Source organism: Macaca nemestrina, chromosome 13, assembly GCF_043159975.1.
Source record: "Macaca nemestrina isolate mMacNem1 chromosome 13, mMacNem.hap1, whole genome shotgun sequence".
Taxonomy (NCBI): domain Eukaryota; kingdom Metazoa; phylum Chordata; class Mammalia; order Primates; family Cercopithecidae; genus Macaca; species Macaca nemestrina.
The window spans coordinates 115,310,869-115,331,573 of NC_092137.1; the positions used below are offsets into that span (position 1 = coordinate 115,310,869).

General features: G+C 34.7%; 1 long non-coding RNA gene and 1 pseudogene across 1 annotated transcript in view; both read right to left on the bottom strand.

Annotated features, from left to right (window-relative positions):
* LOC105490140 (uncharacterized) overlaps positions 1 to 14,824 on the bottom strand; it is a 28,580-nt gene extending 13,756 nt beyond the window's left edge. The window contains exons 1-2 of the long non-coding RNA XR_011611336.1: positions 14,688 to 14,824; positions 13,253 to 13,309 (exon numbers count right to left, since the gene is read on the bottom strand). This is a non-coding gene — a long non-coding RNA (uncharacterized lncRNA). The remainder of the gene's footprint in view (positions 1 to 13,252; positions 13,310 to 14,687) is intronic.
* A 1,182-nt stretch (positions 14,825 to 16,006) lies between these two features.
* LOC139357745 (cytokine receptor-like factor 3 pseudogene) lies at positions 16,007 to 20,078 on the bottom strand (annotated as a pseudogene).
* Positions 20,079 to 20,705: the final 627 nt, after the last annotated feature.

Below are 20,705 nucleotides of genomic sequence, written 5' to 3' on the forward strand. Positions count from 1 at the left end.
AAGGCATTAAACAAAAAATAAATAATTTTATATTATTAAAGTTAATATTATTACACTTCAAAGATAATAATTTTTTAAATAAAGGCATCACCTGACAGAAAATATTTAGAAAGCATATATTTGAACCTAATGTAATGAGTTGATCTAATACAAATAAAGAACTCTTCCAAGCCAATATTGAGAAGACTAACGTATTTGACTATTTGGGATGTGATAACAAAATACCACAATGAGATGGTTTAAACAAATTTTTTTCTCATACCAGAATATTATTTTATCATATTTGTCATAATTTTCATAATTGCCATAATTTCATAATTTTCATATTCTAAAATAATTATGTTCTCATAGTTCTGAAGGCTAAAGTTTCCATTTTAAGTTGTCAGTAAGGTTAATTACTGGTGAGGCCTCTCTGTCTTGCAGACAGTCACATATTCATTGTGTCTTCACATGGTCTTTTCTGTGTGTGTGCATACTCCTGATGTCTTTTCCTCTTCTTATATGAACACAAATTATATTGGATTAGAGTCCACCCTTATAGCCTCATTTAACTTTAATTACCTCCTTAAAAGCATTGTCTCCACATATAGTCTCACTGGGTTTTAGGGCTTCAATATATTAATTTGGGATGGGGCCACAGTTTAGGCCATAACAACAAAGAATCTGATTAAAAATTGGCATAAAGAAATTCCACTTCTACGAACAAGGAGTAGACATAGTTTTCCCTATTACTTCTGCTAAATACAACCAAGAATACAGAGACTATGCACACACACACACACGCACACACACACACACCATTAGAAAATCTTGAAAGGTGGAGAGAAGACAGCTTATTGGAAGGAGATGTCAGGACCAGAGGGATGAGATAAGGTAAATTCCTTGGATTTTATTCTTCCCTCACGTGCCCCAAATATGAAAATGATGAAGCCCACAAACTGGAAACATCATCAATAAAGGTGACACAAAAACCTTCAAGAAAATCCCTGCTCTCTTTACTACAGGAACAGAAATAGACAGCAGGCACAACATGAAGCTTTTAAAGAATAATCTCTCTTTTCAGCCAAACACTACAGAAAAAAATATTGTGGCTCCAACATACACACACCTGAATATTGTCAGTGAGAATCATGTATGGAGTTATAATTTCATTGCTGCAATCCACTGACACGTTATAGTGTCAGCTGAGATCACATGTGAAGCTGGAAATCCTACTCTCACTCAACATTAGTGAGGAGAACCCCCATACTGCTTGTCAGTGGATGCTAAATGAAAAACTTGGATGCATACCTTCACCTGGCAGTAATATTTGGCAGTAATGAGGTATTTACATAGATTTAAATACAGAGTCTTACAGCATAAAGTGAAAAATATCCAGGATTCAATCAAAACTCACTTCTCATACAAAGAACCAGGAAGAGGAGAAAATATTTTCCGCAAACCAAATTTAAAACCAAACTTCAAGTTGGCATTTACTTAAAAGGTAGTAAGTAAATGCCAACATTAATATGTCAGAGATATTAAAAATTTCTGACAAAAACTTTAAAAAGCCATGATAAAAAGGCTTCAAAGACCAATTAATACATACTGATATGGTTTGGCTGTGTTCCCACCCAAATCTCAACTTGAATTATATCTCCCAAAATTCCCACATGTTATGGGAAGGACCTAGAGGGAGGTAATTGAACCATGGGAGGTGGTCTTTCCCATGCCATCCTCGTGATAGTGACTAAGTCTCATGAGATCTCATGGGTTTATCAGGGGTTTCCACTTTTGCTTCCTCCTCATTTTCTCTTCCCACCGCCATGTAAGAGGTGCCTTTTGCCTCCCACCATAATTCTTTATTTGTTTTCGCCTCCCACCATAATTCTGAGGCCTCCCCAGCCACGTGGAACTGTAAGTCCAATTAAACCTCTTTTCTTTCCAGTCTTGAGTAAATCTTTATCAGCAGCGTGAAAATGAACCAATACACATACCATGAACAAATGAAAAAAATTGAAAAATTTAATGAAGAAACAGAAAATCTCAGCAAAGAAACAGAACCTCTATAGAAGATACAAATTGTTATTTTAGAATTGAAAAATGCAATAATTTATGTGAAATGCTTAGCAGATGAGCATTTCACATAAATAGCTTAATGCCATAGACAGAGGAAAGAATCAGTGCAGCAGAAGATAGCCAATAGAAATTACCCAATATGAACAACAGGAAAAAAAAAAGACTAAAAAAATTAAACTTGGCTTCAGGAACCCTTAGAATTGTAACAAGATATCTATTATTTTTGTCATGAGAGATCCAGAAAAAGAGGAGAATGGAGATGGGGCTGAAAAAGTACTTAAAGAAATCATGGCTAAAAACCTGCCAAATTCAGCTTCAGTCTCAAATCTACAGATGTAGATTTGAAGTTAGGGAAATTCAAACAGGATAAAACAAAGAAAAATAATCTTTAAGAACTGAAGTTTTGTAAACTAAAAACAAAGAAAAATCTTGAGAAACATAGTAGTTTACCTGTAGGGGAAAATATGATTTTAAGTGGATTTTCCATGAAAATCCATATAGGCCAAAAGAAAGTGGCATAATATTTTCAAGTGCTTATAGAAAGAATTTATCAATTAAAAATCCTGTACTCAGAAAATATATACTTCAGGAGTTAAGAAAAAATAAAGTAACTTTCAGAGGAAGGAGAACTAAGAGAACTTTTCATTAATAGGCTTACTCTAAAAATGGCAAAGGAAGTTCTCTAAACAGAAATAGAATGATGTAAGAAAGGACTTTGTAATAATTAGGAAACAAGAAATAACACAGCAAGCAAAACATAGATTAATTCATTAAACATTTTTCTCTTGAATTTTTAAAATTATATTTGTTGAAGTAAAAAGTATAATACTGCCAGATGTGATTCTAAAGTTATAGAGATAAAATAGTTAAGATAATTACGTTATAAATGAGAGAGAATAAAATTACAAAAAAAGACAAAAGAGCTTCATGATTCATTCAAACTGATAAAATAACATCAGTCAACTATAAGTTAGGTATGTATAAGGTAATGCCAAGAGCAACCATTAGGAAATCCGTACAAGTAAATCAAAATAAACCTTGAAAAATGTTCAGGGAACCCACAGAGAATAAAAAAGAAGCAGATAAATGAAAAACAGAGAGAGCAAAAAGAAAATAAAATTAAATAAATAAAATACCCAAATTAAGTCCTAGCACATCAATAACTACATTAAATATAAATGGTCTATATGCATCAATTAAAGATAGAGGTTGGCATAGTGGATTTAAAAAAAGCGTGACTCCTCTGTATTCTGTGTATAAGAAACTCACTTCAAATATATGAAAAATAGTCATATTGAAAGTAAAAGGAGGAAAATATATATACCCTGCAATAATTAAATAAAGAAAAACAAAGGTGGCTATATTAATGTCAAAATAGTGAGATATTAAATAATAATAAATAAGTCAACACATTAAAAGGTTATATAAATTCTAACATCTATACATCAAACAACAGCGGTAAAAAGCAAGGCAAAATCTGATAAAACTGAAAGGAGAAGACGACTGATATACAATTATAACTGAAGACTTCAACAGCCCTCTCTCAACAATTGATAGAACAACTAGATGGAAAATCAGAAAGGATACTGAAGAACTGAAGAGCATATAAACTAAAAGGATTTGTTTAGCATCTAAAAAGCATTCCAGCCAACAGCCAAATATACATTATTTTCAAGTGCCAGCAGAAAATATATCAAGTTAAATTATAGACTGAGCCATAAAATAAACATCAACAAATTAAAAAGCATTGAAATAATATGGAGTGTCTTCTGACCACAATAGAATCCAACAAGAAATTATTAACAAAACCTAACAGAAAATCTTCAAACACCTTGAAACTAAGCAATATATTTCCAGATTATTCATAAGTCAAAGAGGAAATGTGAAGGAAAATGAAATAATATATAGAATTGAGTGTAAATAAAAATATTAAAATTTTAAAACATTAAAATTTGTGAGACACAGCTAAAGGAGTATATAAAGTGAAACAAGTGAAATTTATAGCAGTAAATGCAACAAAAAAAATCTCAAATCAATAATCTAAACTTCAAACTCCAGAACCTAAGGGAAAAAAGCATAATAAACTCAAAAAAATAGATGGAATGAAATAATAAGCCAAATGAAGAAATTAGGCAAATTAAAATCATACAAAAAATCAACAAAACAGTTGGTTATTTAAAAAAAAATGGCAAACGTCTAACAAGACAATGAAAATAAAGAGAAGACAAAAATTATAAATATCAGGTGGGAACGGGGATGTTACTGCAGATACTGAAGATATCAAAAGCATAATAAATAAATACTACAAACAATTCTACATCCATGTATTTGGCAACCTAGATATAATGGACCGATTCCTTTAAAAACTCAGGCAACTACAGTATGCCCAATATGAAATAGATAATGTAAATTGACCTATACATAGTGAAAACATTGAATTCTTAATTTTAAAACTTCCCAAATAGAAATGTGTAGAACTAGCTATTTTACTTAAGAGTTCTACCTAATATTTAATGAAAAATCAGCACCAATTCTACACAATGTATTCTAGGAAATAAAAGTAGGGACACCTATTTTTATCTGTTATTACCCAGAGGGAAAACTAAACAAAGATATTACAAAAAAGAAAATTGCAGACCAATACTTACCATAAATATAGATGCAAAAAAGCCTTAACTGATAATATCAATCAGAATTATACAACATATAAAAACAATTATGTGCAAAGGCCAAGTGGGTGTTCTCCAGGGTGATTTGATGTTGCATAATCAATCAGCGGAATCCACCATATTAATAGTTAAAGAAGAAAGAGCATATTGTCATATCAATTTATTTAGAAAAAGACTTACAAAACATAACATGATTCATGATGAAACCTCTTAGAAATATAGAAATCATGGTAATTTCCTCAACTTGATCAAGAGCATCTACAAAATAATATTATGACTATTATTGCTAATCAAGCTAATGTTATATGTATAAGTAATGGTGACAGACTGCTTTACCTCTAAGATTAGAAATATAATAAGGATACCCACTATCTCCATATTTATTTAACAAAACACTAGAAGTTCCACCCAGTACAATAAAGCAAGAAACAGAAATAAAGGGCATGCAGATGAAATGATTTCCTGTGAGACAATCTGAAGGAGTGTATAAAAGAACATACTAGAACTAGTAAATGAGTTCAGTGAGTTTAGCATATAAGACAAACATTAAAAATGAGTTTTTCAAACCCTTAGCAAAGTTGGTATAGAAGGGATATACCTTAAGGTAATAAATACTATCTATGGCAAACCCACAGCCAACATTATACTGAATGGAGAAAAGTTGAAAGCATTCCCCCTGAGAATTGGAACAAGACAAGAATGCCCACTTTCATAACTTCTATTCAACACAGCACTGGAAGTCTTAACCAGACTAATTAGACAAGAGAGAGAAATAAAGGTCATCCAAATCAGTAAAGAGGAAGTCAAACTGTTGCTGTCTGCCAATGATATGATTGTATACTTAGAAAACCCTGAAGACTCATCCAAAAAGCTTCTAGATCTGATAAATGAATTCGGTAAAGTTTCAGGATACAAATTCAATGTACACACATCAGTAGCACTGGTATACACCAATAGCAACCAAGTTGAGAATCAAATCAAGAACTCAACCCCTTTTACAATAGCTGCAAAAATAAAAATAAAATAAAATACTTAGAAATATACCTAACCAAGGAGGTGAAAGATCTCTACAAAGAAAACTACAAGACACTGCTGAAAGAAATCACAGACACACAAACAAATAGAGACACATCCCATGCTCATGGATTAGCAGAATCAGTATTGTGAAAATTACCATACTTTCAAAAACAATCTACAAATTCAATGCAATTCCCATAATAATACCCCCATCTTTCTTCACAAAACAAGAAAAAACAATCCTAAAATTCATATAGAACCAAAAAAGAACCCACAGAGCCAAAGCAAGACAAAACAAAAAGAAAACATCTGGAGACATCACATTACCTGACTTCAAACTATACTGCAAGACTATAGTTATTAAAACAGCATGGTAGTGGTATAAAAACAGACACATAAGCCAATGAAACAGAGCAGAGAACCCAGAAATAAACCCAAATACTTACAGACAACTGATCTTTGACAAAGCAAACAAAAACATAAAATGGGGAAAGGACACCCTATTCAACAAATGGTGCTGGGATGGATCAGATAATTAAATCTAAGACCCGAAACCATAAAAACCCTAGAAGATAACATCAGACAAAAAATACTTCTAGACATTGGTTTAGGCAAAGACTTCATGACCAAGAACCCAAAAGTAAATACAACAAAAACAAAGATAAATAGATGGGACTTAAATAAACTAAAAAGCTTTTGCACAGCAACAGAAATAATCAGCAGACTAAACACACAACCCACAGAGTGGGAGAAAATCTTCCCAAACTATGCATCTGACAGAAGACTAATATCCAGAATATACAAGGAACTCAAGCAAATCAGCAAGAAAAAAATAAATAACCCCATCAAAAAGTGAGCTAAGGACATGAACAGACAATTCTCAACAGAAGATACAGAAATGGCTGACAAATAAATACAAAAATGCTCAACATCACTAATTATCAGGGAAATGCAAATCAAAGCCACAATGTGATTCCACCTTACTCCTGCCAGAATAGCCATAGTTTAAAAATCAAAAAATAATATGTTCTCAATAGATTGGATGACACACACCTCACATTGGTGAGAGAGATCTTCTTTACTCAGACTACTGATTCGAATGCTAATCTCTTCCAAAAACACCTCACAGACACACCCAGAAACAATGTTTTACAAGCTTTCTGGGCATCCTGTATCCCAGTCAAGTTAACACATAAAATTAGCCATCATATTCAGACAAAAATTTGTATGCAAATTCTCAAAGAAGCTTTATTTGTAATAGCCAATAATGCAAACAACTAAAATGTCTAAAAATGGATAGTTAAACTAATTGTGCTGTATTCATAAAATGGAATCCTCCTCAGCAATAAAAACGAATGAAGTATTTTATTGATACATACAGGAAAATGGATGAAACTCAAAATTTATACTGAATGAAAGAAGTTAGACAAAACAGTACATATTACATGATTACATTTATATATACTAAAATATGTAACGCATTAAGAAAGATGACACACATCAGAGGCTGCCTGGGAACAGTGACGGCAGATGGAGAAGTTAAAGGTAAATTACAAAGGACATAATGAAACTTGCAGAAATTACGGATATGTTTATTATCTTAATTTTGGTGATGTTTTCATAGATACATATATATACACAAACTAATCAACTTGTACACTTTGAAAAGGTGCAGTTAATTGTATGGCAATTATACTTCAATAAAGCTGTTTAAGAAAACCATATGTGACTGTATAGAATAGTTTCTGTGCCAATTATCTTAAGCCCCAGGGATAAAAGATTTTTCCTACCTGAAGTCCAGAGCCCTCCTCCCTATGGCCCCATTTTATATCCTAGAATGACTAACGGGGGAAGTTTGATTTGCTTCAAGGAAAACCTTGCCCTCACATAGAGAGTTGTGCTCTGTTCTTTTGTTCCTCAAAAGAAAATCAAACAATAATTTAACATCAGAATATTTTCTAATATCTTGGTTATTCATTCTTAAGACCCCATGTGAGGCATCAAAAGGACCAGAATAGTCTGGACTCAGTAGAATACTTTTCTATCTCTCTTCTTCCATCCAGAGTTTTCAAAAAGTTTAGGCTATTATCTTAACTAAAGTGACCTACTTACAAATATAATGTAAATCCACAAATATAAAGTCAAGTCATCTAAATTTTGACTCTCTGCTTCAACATTTCAATTTATCTTTTTATGATATAAATGCCTCAAATTTTAAAATTTCATAAACATAATGTTGCAACTACATTTCATTTATATTTCACTCAAAATATTTCAATGCTTTTTGCTAAACTACGAGAAATTTCCTTAAAGTATCAGCTTATGTCAGAAATCACCTTGTTGTGTGTTCCTAAACAAGGCATTTGTTTATGGATAATTGCTGCAGGACATTTGTTTTCCTTGGCCACCAAGATCCAACCATGTTCTGATCGGAAGAATACTCCACAGAAAGGGGCAGGGGCAGGTACGTTCTCTCCCACACCTTGCAAGGTAAAATGCAATCAATTGACACATCCTTGACTACTGACATCTTCCTGCTTAGAACTTTTAATCTTTGGTTTAACACTCATTCATGGCAGACGTACCATTGGCTTAAATATTCTGCCATGACAAAGGAGGTCATCTATTATGTATTAATAATTATGTGTTTTACATCTTACTCCTCTAGATCCTTCACATACACTATCACTCAGTTTCAGTTAGTTCCAATGAATTTCTGTTACATGCAATTAAGAATCCTAAATGTCCTGCAACTGCTAAAAAGGAAAAAGAAAAAAAGAATCCTAAATGATACATAAATGTACATGTTCATAGCATTAGTTTGTTTTCACACTGCTATAAAGGCATACCCAAGACTAGGTAATGTAAAAAGAAAAGAGATTTAATGGACTCACAGTTACTCAGGACTGGGGAGGCCTCAGGAAACTTACAATTATGGCAGAAGAGGAAGAGGCACATCTTACATGGCAGTAGGAGAGAGAGAATGGTGAGCAAACCATCAGATCTCATGAAAACTCACTCCTATCATGAGAACAGCACAGGGGAAACCGCCCTCATGATCCAACCACCTCCCACCCAGTCTTTCCCTTGACATGTGGAGATTACAATTCAAGATGACCTTTGGGTGGGGAAACAAAGCCAAACCATATCATTCATATACATGTTTGTACATCAATGCCAATAATGCATTTCCTGTTGGGTCCTGGTAAGACACTACTGTATATTTTCAGTAACTTGTGGTATTGGAAAGAAGACTAAACTTTCCAGAAGTCAAGCAATTTCAAACTCTTTTCTTAGTAGCTAAGAGAATGAGCTTTGCAGCCAAACCCTGGAGTTCATATCCAAGTTCCTTCATTCTGTATGATGTAGAGCAAGTTACTTATTCTTAGTTTCAGTTTCTGCATCCATAAAGAGGGAATAATTATAATTCCACCCTTGCAGAGTTTAGTGAGGAAAACATAATTAATCCACATAGAACACTTAGCAGAGAGTCTGGTACATAATGGGCACTTGGTAAATGTTAGTTTATTTCTATTGTTATTATTACTTTTGCTGTTGCTCTTTTACTGTGTACTCTGATGGCCCATGTTTCAATGCCAACTCCAAGTGAATTAGTCTTGTGACTTGAAGAAAATGACATATGCTCTTTAGTTTTTGGTTCTGTCATCTATACAACAGGGATAATAAAATGATTATTAAAGAATAATAAGATAATGAAGGCAAAGTACTTACACAGTGTCTGGTAACACACTGCAAATATTAGATATTATTTTAACTAATATTGCATCATTGCATGTTTCTGGGCTTTGCATTTTTCCTTTACATAACGAGGGTACTGAAAGTAAATTAAGTTGTCTGCTATTGCAGGTTTAAAGTAATTCTATGTGCTCTCTAACTAATCATTGAGATAAATTCAAACAAAAATCCTAGACCCTCTAGAGCCCTGTTTCTTATAGTGAAGTCAAAGACCTCTTGAATCAGAAACACCAAAAATGCTTATTAAAATGCAGATCTCTGGGCCTTACTCTAGATTAATAAAATTGGGATTTTCATGGTGTAGTTCAGGAAGCTACATTTTAAAATAAACTCCCTAGGTAATATTTATATTCATTAAAGTTTAAGAACAGCTGATCTGGGCTGTATCAATGGGAAAAATTATAAATAAAACATTTCACTTCATTAACCAAGAATATGTGAATTTCAGCCTATTTAGAAATACATACACTCAAACACACTAATATAATGTGTCCCATCTGTATGTGTGTGTGTGTGTGTGTACCCCTGCAAAGCTATAACTCACACTGTAGTCATAATATGAGTAAAGAAGAGAATAGTTGAATTGAATCTAAGTAATGCTAAGTGATTTTAGATTAACTGTATAGAAATAACATACATATTTGCTGTCAGGAATAGATGTCAGACAGATCTGAGCTGACTTCTTCTAATATAATGTATAATTCTTGGAATATCTGGATGCAGCTTGACTTTTGGCTTACTCAATCTCACAAATTATGTTTTTACCGAGTACTTGCACCTGTACACAGGCAGGTTTTAAACCAGTTTCCAGAGCAATCAGGAGAGTTGGAGGTATGCTAAAACCCTCCAGCAAGTGTATTTGATTATGGTAGTCGGGACCTCATTCTGCTTGGGAGTACCAAATATATCTGTGGCGGGCTACTTTGTGGTCATTTGCCTCAGAATCCATTGACATATATCCTTTTGCTTGGCCTGTTAGTGAATCAACAAGAATAACTGAGAAGGCATGAAACTTCTACTTATTATCAAACTGTGTTTTCTTGAGTCGATGGAAGAAATTTTGAAGTTGTATATTCTCCACGAGTTTTTATTTGTTGCCAATCAGATCACATGTGAACCTTAATGAAAACTTTAATGAGATACCATCTCACACCGTCAGAATAGTTATTATTAAAAAGTCAAAAAGTTACTGATATGGTGAAGTTGTGGGGAAAAAGAAATGCTTATTCACTGTTAGTGGGAGTGTAAAAGACAATGTGGAAGACAGTATGGCAATTCCTCAAAGACCTAAAAACAAAAATACCATTCAACCCAGCAAACCGCAATATGGGGTATATAATCAAAGGCATATAAATTGTTCTCTTATAAAGATACATACACAGGTATGTTCATTGCATCACTATTCACAATAGCATAGACATGGAATCAACCTAAATGTCCATCAATGGTAGACTGGATAAAGACAATGTGGTACATATACACTATGGAATACTATGCAGCCATAAAAAAGAATGAGATCATGTCCTTTGCAGGGTCATGGATGAAGTTGGAGGCCATTATACTTAGCAAACTAACGCAGGAACAGAAAAGCAAATACCACATGTTCTCACTTATAAGTGGAAGCTAAGTGATGAGAACTCATGGACACATAGAGGTGAACAACACACACAGGGGCCTATCTACGGGTGTAGGGTAGGCAGAGGGAGAGGATCAGGAAAAATAACTAATGGGTAGTAGGGTTAATACCTGGGTGATGTAATCATAGATACAACAAACCCCCATGACACACATTTGCCTATGTAACAAACTGCACATGTACCCCAAACATAAAATAAAAGTATAAAAAAAGAAGCCTACCTTTAATTACATTTGCAGAAAATACTTTTTTTAAACCTAAACAAATACTAGTCCTACACTCTGTATCTCTGTATGTGACTGGATATTGAAGAAAAATGGAGAGATTAATCTTCAGAAAGGCAATAAATACAACATCAGAAACTGTAATCAAAGTGACCTCACCAGATAGAGAGGGCTCTTAAAGGCCTACCTCTATGACATCTAAGCCTAGGCTGAAAGTCCTTTTCTCATATGTGCTTAGAAAAAGGCTATTGGAAAGATGAGTGCACCTCAACCTGTCTTTAGACTTCTAATCATGTCAATGCAAAGAAAAAGCTAAAAATAAACTCATTGTTTACTTGTAGAAAAAAGTATTACAAGAAGTGTTTACGTGTATTTTCATATTTTGTGTAAAACATATTACCGAAGGTGTTTCTAGTACTGTAAAGATTAAACATAGATAGTAACCTTGCAAATTTATTTGCCATCTTCATTTCTCGAAGTTCCAAAAATTTCTATTTATAACTTCTAAAAGGGTTTATTAAATCTAGGTTTCATCAGTTACTAATTATATATGATGGTTAGGACAGGTATTAAATGTTTCAATATTTTTATTTTCTTACCTGGAAAATGGAAATAAGCATGTTTAATTCAGTAGATGGCTCTACAGAATAAACAAGTCCAAGCATGTAAAATGATTATAAAAATATTTGGTACATAAGAAGACTATATATACGTGTGTGTGTGTGTGTGTGTGTGTGTGTGTGTGTGTGTGTGTGTGTGTATTTGAGACAGAGTCTCTCTCTGTTGTCCAGGCTGGTATGTGGTGGCATGATGTTGACTCACCACAACCTCCGTATCCCAGGTTCAAGCAGTTTTCCAGCCTCAGCCTCCTGAGTAGTTGGGATTACAGGTACCCACCATCACTCCTGGCTAATTTTATTTTATTTTATTTTTTTTTTTCAGTAGAGACAGGATTTCACTGTATTGGCCAGGCTGGTCTCGAACTCCTGACCTCAAGTGATCCACCTACTTCAGCCTCCCAAAGTGCTGGGATTACAGGCATGAGTCACTGTGTCAGGCTGAGAAAACTTGATTTATAATATTGATAATTATAGGACCGACACAGTATCATTGACAATATTATTATTATTATTATTATTATCATTGCTATAAGTACCTCAAATGGGAGATGGCCATGAAGATATTGCCTGTATACTCCTGAAACAGTGTGTGGAGGAAGTGAGTGAGAAAACGTGTAAAATTCTAGAATCAATTTCTGAGTTACTAATTCCTGAACATAAAGCCAATGAAGTACCCCTGAGGCATCTGTTCTGGTGACCATTTGATGCATATTCGAATCAAACCCTGGATAATGAATGATGAGTGATCTCATTAGTAGGCATACTATAAAGCTCTACACAATGATCATCGCTCACAGTATCATCTATTGTCAGTTGTCAAATCCTTGCAAACTAACATTCTTGAATATACTAATTACAAAAGGGACTCCCCCAAGTTAAGAAATTTGGTGCTTCTCAGAGGTCAAGTATAAATGACAATCCAGGCTGGGCACAGTAACTCACGCCTGTAATCCTAGCACATTAAGAGGCCGAGGTGAGGGGATCACCTGAGGTCAGGTGTTTGATATGAGCCTGACCAACATGACGAAAACCCATCTCTGCTAAAAATACAAAAACATTAGCCAGGCGTGGTGGCACACATCTGTAATCCCAGCTACACGGGAGGCTGAGGCAGGAGAATCACTTGAACCTGGGAGACAGAGGTTGCAGTGAGTTGAGATCATGCCACTGCACTCTAGCCTGGGCAACAGAGCAAGACTCCATCTCAAAAAAAAAAAAAATACTCCCAAAATAAATGACAATCCATGAAAAATATATTAGGAAAAGACTTACTTGGAAAAACAATTATCATCCTTCACCATCCAGCGCAGGCCAGGAGTTGAGTGTTTTCTGAAAGTAAAATATATCTCATTTGTTTGTCATGTAATTAATAAGCAGTACGAAGACAAATAGAAATCATCAGTTACCTTAGAAATTAGGTCATTTTCAAAATCTTTAATTAAGAGCAAAAATGTCTAAATAATCTCAGTGGCTTAGATGAATGTGAGATTCTTGTACCTACATTATTAAGGGGCAAATTATGGTGAGCTTCTTCACATATCTATTCCTCCTTTACTGTTTTATGAATATGAGATTAGTATTTAAGTGTAATAACTACTTTATTGGAGTAATGGCTTTTTTTTAAGTAACTTACTTTTTAAAAGATTTTGCAGGCTCCTTTAAAAATCTAACTATGCTCTATTAAACAGCTTTAAGAACTAAACACTGTTCTCTAGCTTGCTGAGTAAATATGAATTTCACAGTTAAATACATAAAATAATGATTACATCCAATGGTCATGAGGGACATGTTTTTAGAAGTATACTAATTAAACTACATCCTTCAGACAACATGTCTCTACACTTACTAGCAATGAACCATATCTGATTGGTCATTAAGTAATTAGGAATGCTAATGTAAATAAAGTGCCATTCAAACAGCGGCTTTGAGACTGGAGATGAATCATATATTTTGTCTTCAGGTCTGAACTATATACAGATCAATCATATAAAACAACCAAAAAAAAAAAAGTACTGAATGCAAAAGAAAAAGATGGTTTTGTCCCTCACTACTAACTAGAACCTATATTTTTAAGTAGTTTTTTTTTTAATTTTACTGACAATATAAAAGTGTTGTAAGCAATAAGAGGAAAAACGGTTTAGATTATGATCCTGCGTTTTTCCATGCCTGTCATAATTTATGCTTGCGTATGTGAATCTAGCTCCTTTCAGCAAAGATAAGAGGTTCAAGAAGATACTAAGTCATGAAGATAGAGATGGAGATGGGAATATAAGTGGGACTGGCCCAGAAAGAGAAATACTGGATACAGGCAAAACGTGGGAATTGAAGCTACTGGAGGGAAACGGAAATGAGGAGAAATGACAGCGTTTGAAGTTAATATGAACCTCACAGTAACAGATTAGAACTAGAAATCTTCAGGATTCCTTAAATCTGGAGTATAAATCAAGGAAATGTAATAAAAATATTTACTTTAGTATTAAACTACAGTAAAAGCGATAAATTGTATAAAACAAATTCGAGTAATAAAATGTCTTTCAAAACTGGAAATTTTTCAAAAGGATGATTTGTTTTACATGCTAAAAACTCACCCAGCATCTGGCAGGTGCAAAATAAATATTGGTTAAATTAATTATTTAAATTTAACTAAAAAATAAATTACTTTTTCTAGAAAGTAAACAAAGTCTCGGCCGGGCACGGTTGCTCACACCTGTAATCCCAGCACTTTGGAAGGCCGAGTCCGGCAGATCACGAGGTCAGGAGATCGAGACCATCTTGGATAACACAGTGAAACCCATCTCTACCAAGAATACAAAAACAATTAGCCGCGCGTGGTGGCGGCGTCTGCAGTCCCAGCTACTCGGGAGGCTGAGGCAGGAAAATGGCGGGAACCCGGGAGGCGGAGCTTGCAGTGAGCCGAGATCGCGCCACTGCCCTCCGGGAACAGAACGAGACTCCGTCTCAGGTAAAAAAAAAAAAAAAAAAAAAAAACCTTTCAATAATGTCTCCACACTCCTGCCCCATTGAAGCCATCTTTTGTGATTAAGGTACAATTTACTTTCAGTAAACTGCACAATTATTAAGTGGAAAGCTTGATAACGCCATATATAAATACATACCCAGTAAATCACCCTCTAGATAAACATACAGCACATTTCCATAACACCAGGAGATTTTTTCTATGTGATTTTTGTGTCAATACCAAATTCTTCAAAAATAGTCAGCATAGTTTTACCTGCTCTTGAATTTCTTATAAATGGAGGCGCATACTGTGCACTGTTTTATATCTGCTCTCCCTCAGTCAGCATAATGTTCTTACCATTCAACCATGTTTTATATGTGTCATACATATACATATATACAAATGTTGTCATATAACTACATAAAATATTTGTCATACATATAATATGTATTTGTCATACATATACATTAAAACTTGTGTTATTCTTTGTTATTGCTGCATAGGACTCCATTGTATCAACAGACAAAAATTTGTTTATCCATTTTCTTATTGAAGGGCATTTAGATCAAGTTCGGTTTGAAATTCTTGTGCAAGTCTAGTGCACATGTTTACTCATGTCTATTGCCTGTGTATCATGAGTAGAATTGCTAGGACATAGGAAAGGATGTATTTAATCTTGTCTGAAGCTGACAGACTGTTTTTCCCAATGTCATTGTACCATTATACATTCATGCAAAGTATGCAGCCTCCCCATAGCCGCAGTTTACGTTTCATCTATTCTGGGTAGTATGCAGTGACAGTTTAGGGTGGTGGTTTTAATTTGCATTATTCTCATTTCTCATAGTGTGGAGGAAATTTCCATATGATATATTCATATGGTCATCTGAATATCTTCTTATTGAAGGAAAGTTTTTTCATATATTGTGCAAAGAAATGATGCCATGTTATAAAAATATTTGAACCTCTTTACCTTGCGCAAGACATAAAAATTTATTTGAGATCACTTATAGATGTAAAAGTAGAAGCTTAAATAATAGGCTTCTAGAACAAGGGTTTCAAATTACAGCTCAAAGGCCAGTCTGGACCACACCTGTCTTACTTTCTCTTATTTTAAGATACTGTTTATCTGCATTAGTTGTAGATTCACATTCGATAGTAAGAAAGAATACAAATCCATTCTTGGAAAAAAAAAAAAAAACAAAGAATAGAGCATAGTTATGATTTTAAACCAAGTATTTCGCAATTTCATATTTTTATATGCTTTAAATCATTTGCTTAATAATGATATTGTTGTTATTGGAATTCCAAGATGGGTATTAATAAAAAGTGTACTCATTAAAGCAAAGAAAAGGGAAGCAAGAATGAGAAAGAGTAAGAAACGGATCCTAAAAGTAAAAGTTGAAGACAAAATATAATTTTTAAGGAGCTTTTTTATATCCTCAATTTTCCAAATTTCAACACATTTTTTTCCACTCATAATGGGTCATGGGGAAAAAGGAGAAAGAGAAAATAGTCTTCATTTTATAACTTAAAAACCAAAAGAAGGATATTAAATTGTTTTTGAAGAGAAAGCCATAACTAATTTTATTTTTCAGACTTATATGAAAATCATCCTATTGGGAGATCCAAGTTATAAACCAACTACTCATTTCATAATTTTTGTTGTGAAATACATCATGTGTGTGTTTGTAGGAGGATGTTTCATAGTTTGTTTCATCTTTTAAATTTCCCCTAAACCGTTTTGTCTCATTAGGTTTTACTTTCACTATACATTTTAGCCACGTTTTTAGGCATGTGTTTTCAGGTTACCTTTATTCCTTTTAAAAAATTATATATTCATAATTATATTAAACTCAAATTTTTAATTTATCCTCATGGTTAAATGAAATTAGTTTTCCTGTGGTTTTAGGAATGTGGATGTGGCTCAAGATACTTCTCTAGCTTCTGGGTTCTAGGACTTCTCTTCTATGATGCTGCTACGACTAAGTATTGAAAACATAATCTTTCTTCTAGTCACTTCTTTAGTGCTTTCTGTTTTGTCCCCCACTAGTATCTACACCAATTCTGTCCTTTACTTCAAGAATACCTGTCCAGAATAATTCATATTCTATTCCCATCGGTTTCTCATCAGTGTGGGGCACTGTCTTCTCACTGAAAAGTCTGGAAATCTCTGAGTATCTTGGTTATCCCAGCTACCTTAGGTGTTGCCTCAGTCACTTGCACTCATTGTCAAATTGCCAACCGCAAAGCCCCAGCCTAGTTACGACTGTGATTCTCAGATGAGCCAACTACATCCTCCTGTTTCAGTGGGGACATCTACCTTGGGATGAGAACTTCTTGGAGAATTCTGTGAGTTAGTACTTATTTATCTGTCAAAAGATAAGGAAAAAAGGTCATGATTGTCTAACAGGGTACATGAATCCCCAAATAAATTATCTTACAAAAATATCACACTTGCTTTTCTACGTTTTCACTACTGGTAAAAATGAAACAAATAATTCACATTAGAATAAAATCTGTAGGCTGGTATAACAAGCTAAGACAATTACTTTTACATATAAAGCAAGTCCTTCAAATAAATGTTTTACACACAAACTTAGGTTTTAAAAAAAATAAGATAAGTATTTACCTTAATTTTTTTTGTCCACTAAGAGACCCCATTTCTCAAACTGACATTAAACTGGACTGCAGCTCAAACCCTACAAAGAATAAAATGCATGTCACAAGCTGGATACACACATGTGCATATTACATACATGGTAAATGGCTAACCCTGCTGTGCATACGACTTCCATGAGTAGTTTTACCCTGTAAAAATACTGTAGCCTATCTTGAATCAAACTGTAATGGAAAAAAAATAAAAGATAATGCTTGCCTACTATAGACATTTGCTCAGGCATTTTAAAAAATGCAAAAAGTATAATGTCTTGAGGACTAAGGTTATTGAAGATGGGATACAAGTCAACATTGCTTACAAATAACAACATGGAGAATACAGTCAACACATTCATGTGGACAGCTAATGAGTGGTTGTATATTGCACATCTTCTATCTGGGTTATTCCTCTTGTTCAATTCTAAAGATTTACATGAACTTGGATCCTTTATGATAATTTTTAAAATAATATTACATTAAGCTTTCCTGGTCTAATAACCAGCTTTAAGAAGTACAGTGGAAGAGTATAAAAATTTCTATATCTTCTCATACTTTTGAAGCCAATTTTATTTTTATTATGATGTGATGCTTTAGTTACCAGCATGCTAAAAATAAAATTGACTGAATTACATGATTTTGTCCACAACATTGTCCACAACACTGAAGCCTCTTTTTGCTAAAATATTACAAAATGAATTCAGTAAACACTTTCTATTTCCAACGGCCTACGTGAGCGATGAATTCAACTTTTTAAAAAAAATAAATTACAACTAAGCTGGGCTGAGGACAGCTAGGTTAAATCCTGCAAACCAAAGCCAAGCACCCCAACGTCGAAAACTCTAACACTTTCCATCCAGGATAGAAAAATCAGCATCCAAATAAAGAGAACCACAAGATTGATCACGTGACCAATCAAAAACCATGACTCTATTATTTGAACTAAGAGTTACTCTAGCTTGACGTTTCTGCCTTCATTATTATTGGTGGTTCCTAGAGTCACAGCTTCAATGTCAAATGTGAGAGTGGACACAGAAGTAATTGCAAGTAACTGATGAGGCATTTCTTTTCCACTGACAAAAATTGCACCATTTGTACCAATGCACATAGCTTTATCCTGCTGCAGAGAGTCCTAGACATTCTGTTTTTGATTTGTGTGTTTGTTTGTTTTGTTTTGTTTTGTTTTTTGAGATGGAGCCTCGGTCTGTCACCCAGGCTGGAGTGCAGTGGCGTGATCTCGGCTCACTGCAAGCTCTGCCTCCGGGGTTCACGCCATTCTCCTGCCTCAGCCTCCCAAGTAGCTGGGACTACAGGCGCCTGCCACCACTCCCAGCTAATTTTTTTGTATTTTTAGTAGAGACTGGGTTTCACCACGTTAGCCAAGATGGTCTCGATCTCCTGACCTCATGATCTGCCCACCTCGGCCTCCCAAAGTGCTGGGATTACAGGCATGAGCCACCGTGCCCGGCCAAAATTCTGTTTTTATGACACACTCCTATACTGCCTCTTCAGTCTTGTAGTCCCACAGTTTCAACTCTAAATATTAATGTCTGCCCAGAGAAATAAGTTAGAGCTCTGGAGTCGAGAACACCTGAATATTCAGAATCGTTCCAGCATGACGTATTTCTTTGATTGCTCAGACTGTTCCCCTCAAAACCAGCTGTCCACTCATGAGGCACAAATATGGAATGAACTATCTGACAGACACTCCAAGGACTCCGCTCCTGTCAGCCATCTCCTCGGTGCAGATTCTGAAATGATCATCAACATTGGAGTCCATGTGCAATACTATGAATTCAGTTTCAGAACATACATATACATCCTCAAAGTGATTTGAAGTACATTTACAAAACTGGAGCCTGTCATCTTGTGCCGTAAAGTTGTCATCCACATTACACCATTGTACTATGATGCCTCCAGGTTTCTCTATCAGTTCTTCTATCTGTACTGGTGGGCAAGATGCTACAGTTCCATACTTAAGAATGTGGTCTTTCATGATGTTAAGAATAGAGTCATCCAACTGAGCAGATAAACAAGGCACATCAACCAGTAAAGGAACTTCTTGTATGCCGTCCAACTGAACATGCAAGGCCTTTTTGGCAAAGCTCCACAGTTTCTCATTCTCTTCTCCTACACCACCAACCATGGCAATCTCACCTTTTCGTACTAAACCCTCTGGAGTGTTGACTCTGTGTTCTATGAGCTTCTGGCAATCATCTAGTGGTGGCTTAATGGTCTGTTTAATGGTGCCCACCTCTTGCAAAAGGGTCACCAATCATTCATCCAGGAGCTTTGCAAGGGTTCCCTTTAAATCATTAATATGTTGTTTAAGAAATCCCTTTTCTGTGATGCACTGTCTTTGATCTCTGTGCCTCCCACAGCCCCTCAAGTGGTGACCCAGCTGCCACCGGTAGTTCTTGCCACCTCCACGTTCTTGAGGGCCTCCTGAAGCAGCAGCTCAGGCTCTAGCTCCATCATCTGCCTCATGCAGCTGCTGGAGTGAGTTCCCGACTGTTGAGTCTGGAGTTTTCTGATGGGAAGATATTTACCTACTGATGTAAGTATATTAGTGATTGTAGGATTAAGCATGTTTCCTGTTTTTTGCCGAACTTGTATTTTTATTTTTGTGTTTTTGCTTTATATTTTTCTAGGAATATTTCCATTTTATCTAACTTTTCAAATGCATTGGCATAAAGTTATTGATTGTATTTATTTAATATTTTCCAAATCTCGAGTTGCTGTTTCTTTTTCGCTCCTCATTATATTGATTCTTTGCATACTGGTTTCTACATATGTGCCTCATGTATAGATTTCCTCTATTCCACAGTCATCTCATAAGTAGGCCATAGACAATTTTCATTTTTGCAGTTTGCCAAATGTTCAAAATCATAGTGCCAAGTAGGCAATGCTCTATTCCTACATTCTTGACTCAAGTAAGGATTAAGAAGAAAAGCTTATGTTTATGCCTTTGACATCCTGTAGATTCTTGATCTTCATCTTCCCAAAAACTAAGAGGGCAATGAAGGTCAATGTGGATGATCTTCACTCACCCTGACTAACTTACCTTGCTTGGGAGCATTTTTGAGTGGCTATGGCTTTGTTCAACAAGTTATC